General features: G+C 31.3%; 1 long non-coding RNA gene across 1 annotated transcript; it reads left to right on the plus strand.

The window, feature by feature from the left end:
* Nucleotides 1-1283: 1283 nt before the first annotated feature.
* On the plus strand, nt 1284-4269 carry LOC143620687 (uncharacterized). Its single transcript, XR_013151375.1, has 3 exons — nt 1284-1376; nt 2388-3045; nt 3086-4269. It is a non-coding gene; the product is annotated as an uncharacterized LOC143620687 (long non-coding RNA).
* Nucleotides 4270-6200: the final 1931 nt, after the last annotated feature.

Below are 6200 nucleotides of genomic sequence, written 5' to 3' on the forward strand. Positions count from 1 at the left end.
ACCACAATCTTAATGTGTTATACATGTCAAAGACGACGTGATTAACACAAGTATTCAACATGAATACGAGTTATATCTCAGGCTTATAACACATTTGTATGTTTCATGTACCAAGGAGAAATGATGGGAGACTCGTCTACTAACTTCAGTTATTTAAAAAGTATATAAAGTTACATGGTGTCTTATATTATACTTATTTAATTGTCTCTTAAAAACAAATCAAGAACTGCAAGCGATACTTATTAGAATAAGTTTTTGTTATATATTTTCTGATGGTGTGACTTTGATGCTGATTTTATTATACGCCTTCAAAATACTAGATTCTTTAGACCACTTGTTGTGGGTGTTAAACCAACGTGCGACAAAGACAAATCAAATCAGCCTTTAACGTCCTTGAACACCAAAACGTTAAGTTAAAGAAGGGTGTTAAATATGGAGGCGCATTCCCTTAGACTCTCTCATTCACACCCCAAATTTTTTATTAAAAAATTAATCTCTTATCCAACTATACAACTTAACCAAACTCAAATTTTCATTCTCATGCATAACTCAACCCAACCCAACCCAACCCTAACTATCTTTTTATTAAATACATATGATTTATAGTTATCGTTTATTTTAAAAAATTTATTATAAATATTAACTTATTTTATGTCGACATTAATAAACTATTTATTTCAAATATGAAAAATAATTTTGTATTTTTAAATTATATTGAAAACGATTAGAAGTAAAGAACTGTATGAAACTATGCTAAAATAAATTATACATAGTTTCTATTATGTATTAAATAAATTTAATAAATGTGGCAATTGGTAACCAGTCATAGGAATGCTATTAAAAAAGGTAAAAAGGAAAAAAAGGAAAGAAAAACACTAGCCATAGGAATACTTAGTTTGCAATTAAAATTGGATTAAAATGAATGGTCGTAGTCGGTAGACCGATCAATTACTAGTTTTTTTTAGTTAAATCACAACAACATGATGGTTAAATTGTGTATCATAAATTCCAGTTGCAACAATAATTTAAAGTAGTATTGTAAGCCTATCTATGGTGTGACTATGAAACACAATCTGACCATAAAAGTCCATATAAATTTGTGTATTACGAAAAATAGAATTACCAAAAGAAATCACTTTTTTATATTATAAAAGTCAAACAAATAAAAGAGTAGGTACAAAAAGTTATGAGGTAACCTTTCTACATGATTAACACGTAGATTAGATTGATACTCAATCTAATCTAATCCAGACGGTCGTCTCGTGCTGATCATCCTAACATACCATTTGCTTCCCATTTTAGTTTTATTATTTATTATACCAACTCTTCATCTCTATAGATTCAAGCAACCTAAATAAAGATCTACACACTTACCAGTAAGTACTTGTTTTTGTTTATTTTTGCAATTAGGTGTTGATGATTTCGGTTATTAGTTTTAAGTAAATTTATGTTAAGTTTCTTATTAAGTTTTTTGATTTTTTTTTTTAATTTTGATGTTTTGATGTGATCAATTTGATGCTAGTTATTAAGTATAGCAATTTTGACTACTCATTTCAAAACTGTGTTAATATTAGTAGTTTTCAAAATATTTTGAGTTGACATGGTTTACCGTTGGGCTAATTGAGACAACAGGTGTCTCATGTCAACTCATTTTAACGAAACAGGTTAGAATGGGTTGGGTTGGTGTTATTTTTCAAGCGTCATGTCTCATGTCAGCCCATTCTAACCGTTTGAAAAATAACACTATCATGTTCTTACGTGCGTCCGGTAAGCCCGTAAATGCGTAACTGGTGTCGGTACACGTTTAACGTTGAATCATAGGCGTAACCAATGCTAGTTACTTTTGCGGAACCCTGGGTTAACCGCTCACCAGGCCGGGCCGGGTTACTACGTGGCACTGGACACTTCCTTCCCTGTGTAGGGTGGTCAACGGTCCTCGGCCCGATCACTTTGTAGGCCCAATCTTTTTTTTGAAAAAAAAGTTAAATATTTTTTCTGCAAAAAAATATGTACTTTTAAGGTTTAAACGCAATTAATTAAATCATTTCTATTTTTATATAACTTTTTTTTCACAACCAAAATTATAACCAAGTAAGCTATATTAAAATTTCAGTTTAAAAAAAAACATTTTTACTTAAGGCCCAAAAATTTTTCACCGCCCAAAAAAATTTAACGATTCTTAGAGACCCTTGGTGCTTTTCAGGCCCGGTACGAAAATAACTCTATTTGAGTTGACCCGTTCTGACTAAACCATTATGACTCAAACCCGTTTTGACCTGTGTCCCGAACCTATATCCGACTCGTTTGCCAGTCCTATGTTATTCCCAGTTAACGAATACTGAGTAAAATCTGATCTTCACTTATTACTTTTTGTAATTCATTTACAGTCTTGAGGTTTAACCAACACACGAGCAATTGAAGATGTACAACCACGGTCGTCCACCTCCGCCGCCACCTCCGGGTTATTATCCCCATCATCATGAAGGTCCACATGATAATATATGTACGTTTTGCTGCTGGCCTTTTATGACGGTGACGTCGATATTGGGCGGTTGCATGTCGTGTTTTTGTTACTCCGTTCTTCGTTGTTTCAGGTTGGATCGTCATTATCCTCCTCCCCCGCCACATTATCACCGTTATTGATAATCGTCAACCGATGGTGTTCATTGTTTGTGTGTTAGCAGAAGTTAAGGATGTTTTGTTTGATTTTACTTTTGAGGCAAAGGATGTTGTTGTGTTGGTAAATTGTGGAAATAATTAGACTTTTGAATCTTAATGGTTATGTTATCAAATAGTGGAAATATTTTGCTAGTTATAGAATTAGAAGATATGGTAGATAATATTCATATATATTGTATGTTGTGAGTATTATAACAAATTAACAAAAATTTAAGTGTGTCAAAATTTTGTAACAAAACATTTTGATCATACTAAATGCCAATGAACATAAAGGCAAAACTATCTACACACCCAAATCATCGTCGATTAGATTGTGTTGTGGAAGGTGTAAAATGTGACATGTTAATTTGTTATGGTGTTGCGGAGGTGTGAAATGTGACATGTGACATGTTATCGTGTTGTGGAGGTGTAAAATGTGACATGTTAATTCGTCACGTGTGTGATATTATGTAGATAACGGGTTTCATTTTTCACGTCAAGTTACATATTTTGTGGTGTGATGAAATAAAATAATTGGTTTGATATAAAAAAAAAATTAAGAATCAAAGTAAACATGGTTAGTTGTGCTAATCTTTAGTAGTTTGTCAATTATCGACACGTCTAAACCTTTCAGTCTAGATTATAGTCCTTGTAGCTTCAGTTGTAGTCTAAGTTATGCATATTTGATATTTTAAACCTTTTTTTGTTTATGTTTCCCGCTATCCAACTTTGTTAAGAGTGTTAAACTTTGTTAAGAGTATTAACAACTCTTGGATAAGCTTGATCCCAATCATATTAGTTTAGCACAAGTCAAGGGTTGTTTACAAGCTTTGGCATGGATGTATGTCCGTATGCTAGACAGAGCAGATGTATGTAATCGAATATTTTAAATTTAATGGTTGTGTTTTCAAACCAATTAATATCCTATGAATGAAATTGTCCACAATAACGACTACATAAAGATTTATTTCATTAATGTTTATTTATAAACAAAATCCTATGTCCGTATTTTAGACGGAGCAGATGTATGTAATCGAATATCTCAAATTTAATGGTTGCGTTTTCAAACCAATTAATATCCTATGAACCTGTCCACAATAACGACTATATAAAGATTTATTTCATTAAAATAAAATCCGCTCTCCAATGATAAGCTAGTTACTCGATTTTAAAAGACGATTTTATAATGAATAGAAGATTTATGTGAGAATCGCGAACATTTACACATTACTTGTACATGTGTAGGTTCTATAGATAGACGGAATTTTTTCATTTTTTTTTAATTTTAGGAGAGAGAAAAACATTGCATTTCAGCCATTTTCTTATATTTTAAAACTCGTTAAGATTGATAAAAATATATGATTTATTTTGTTCTATTCTCACATAAAAAAAGGTTTTGCCTTGAAGCCTCCCTACATAAGGGTGAGCTAATACAGAACCAACTGAAAGTAAAGAATTGCGAGAATTTTATAGGCACTTGTATGTAATGCATGGATAATCACATGTAGCGAGAGAGCGAGAAATACAGGCAGTTAGAAACTTGTCTTATTAAGCACTAGGCATATGTGTCTATGCCTATTGTCTCGCACTTTTCTACTTAAAACTGGTTTTGTACTGAATGTTCCTCCACACACGCGCGCACACACACATATATATATTAGGATCATGTGAGAACCATTTTAAAATTTAGAACTTTAAGAATCATTTTGGACCACAAAAAAACTTTTTTTTAAAAAAATTAAAAAATTTATAAAACAAAAAAAATAATAAATAAAAAAGTAAAAAATCAAAAAAATAATATTTCTCATCCCGGTTTCATAAAAATTTTTTAAAAATATATCGGTTTAGCAAAACTATACACATGTATAATACTTATTTTTTTAATTTTATACATGTTATTCTTTATACACATATGTACAATTAAGATACACATATGTACAATTAAGATAAATGATAATGTACATATGTGTACGTTATGTAAATCGAGATTAAATACAAATATACATATGTGTATAATTAGGTTTTTTTATATGAAACCGGATGAAAAATAAAAAAAAAATGTTTTTTTACTTTTTAAAAATTTTCATTTTTTTTCGTTTTAAAATATTTTTAAGAGGTTTTTTTGTGGCTGAACCGAATTTGTTTTTGTTTGCTTACTTTTCTTATCCACGTGATCGTTTAATTCAACTTTCTCTCCTTTAAATCGACTGATGTGATTTCCTGCACCGTTTCAACATATTTTAACTTTAAATGTAAATCCTAATATAATGTGGATATTTGAATAATGTATAAAAGTGTTTCATCCTGATGAAACTAATATCATTAGCTGTGACATCAAGAACATCATTCCAGCTAGAGAAAACAAGAATTTTGGCTTTTGGATTTGTTGACCCACCCGATACACAGTATTCTCCTTGTGACCGCTACAAAATCTCCAAATTCTCATTGAACAGATAAAATCTTTCTTATTTAAAGAATCTAATAGGTGCATGCATACCTTTGTGCTATATGAACCTTTGACGGTCACGAAGGCTTCTGAGCTTTCAAAACTAAAAACAGAAGCATCTGATGTTTCATCCACAACATAAGCAACGTTTCCGTATTCTGTGTGTTGTCTGCATGTGGGACACTCCGTCATCCCAAGAAAACCTTTCATTTACAGAAAAAGAATCAAATATATATAATCATTAAGTAATGCAAGACTGATGACAAAGTAACGAGGAACTTACATCCAAAGACCATCTTCTGATTGCTTAGCCTTTCTTGACAAACCGGACACGAATTGGACTGGTTTTTCATTTTCTGCCTTTTTAATAGAATTAGCATCAGAGTTTGTCATAACTTGAGCCTGCGGTGATTTGCATTCACCTTCTGAATTCGAATTACCAAGCCCTAGAAAACAGAACAAGAATATCAAAATTGGTATTAAGTATATGATAATATGATATAAATACCAGAACATTTAGTTTTAGTATGCTGTGGACTTTGACTGGTCAAAGGGAGTATCTCAGAAATATTATAATATAATGTATGTGAATGTTTAACAAAGGGTGGGTCAACTCTGAAATCTTCTGAATGCTCTTGTGCTAATTCCATAGCTTCTTTATATAGTGATATATATAGCTTGAGTTTTATTATAGCTATCCCCCCAAGTCCATTCAATGCAACAACTACCTATGAAAAACAAGAAAAATGAAGATAAATACTAACAAAGTAATGAGCATATATATAAAAGTACTTGATTCATATGCTCCTTAAAAAGAAACCAACTAGATGTGGCAATTTTTACATGAACGATTATTTCTAACGGGTAAAATAGGTAAAAAAACATTGAAAAAAACAGCTAAAAGGGGACGTCAACCAAACTGTAATATTTATGCAAAAGACCACCTACCTAAATCATTTTATTCCAAGAACTAGTTTATGTATTTTTTGCAATCAAGCTCTGTTAATAACAACTTTCTTTGAGTTAGTTACTCAAACGGTATGTCCATATTGCAAGTTTGGAAAATCACATGTATGACCCCCAACTATTTCGAAAG

Source organism: Bidens hawaiensis, unplaced genomic scaffold, assembly GCF_021521415.1.
Source record: "Bidens hawaiensis isolate Kalapana, Puna unplaced genomic scaffold, B.hawaiensis_p1.1 tig00002631_1, whole genome shotgun sequence".
NCBI lineage: Eukaryota > Viridiplantae > Streptophyta > Magnoliopsida > Asterales > Asteraceae > Bidens > Bidens hawaiensis.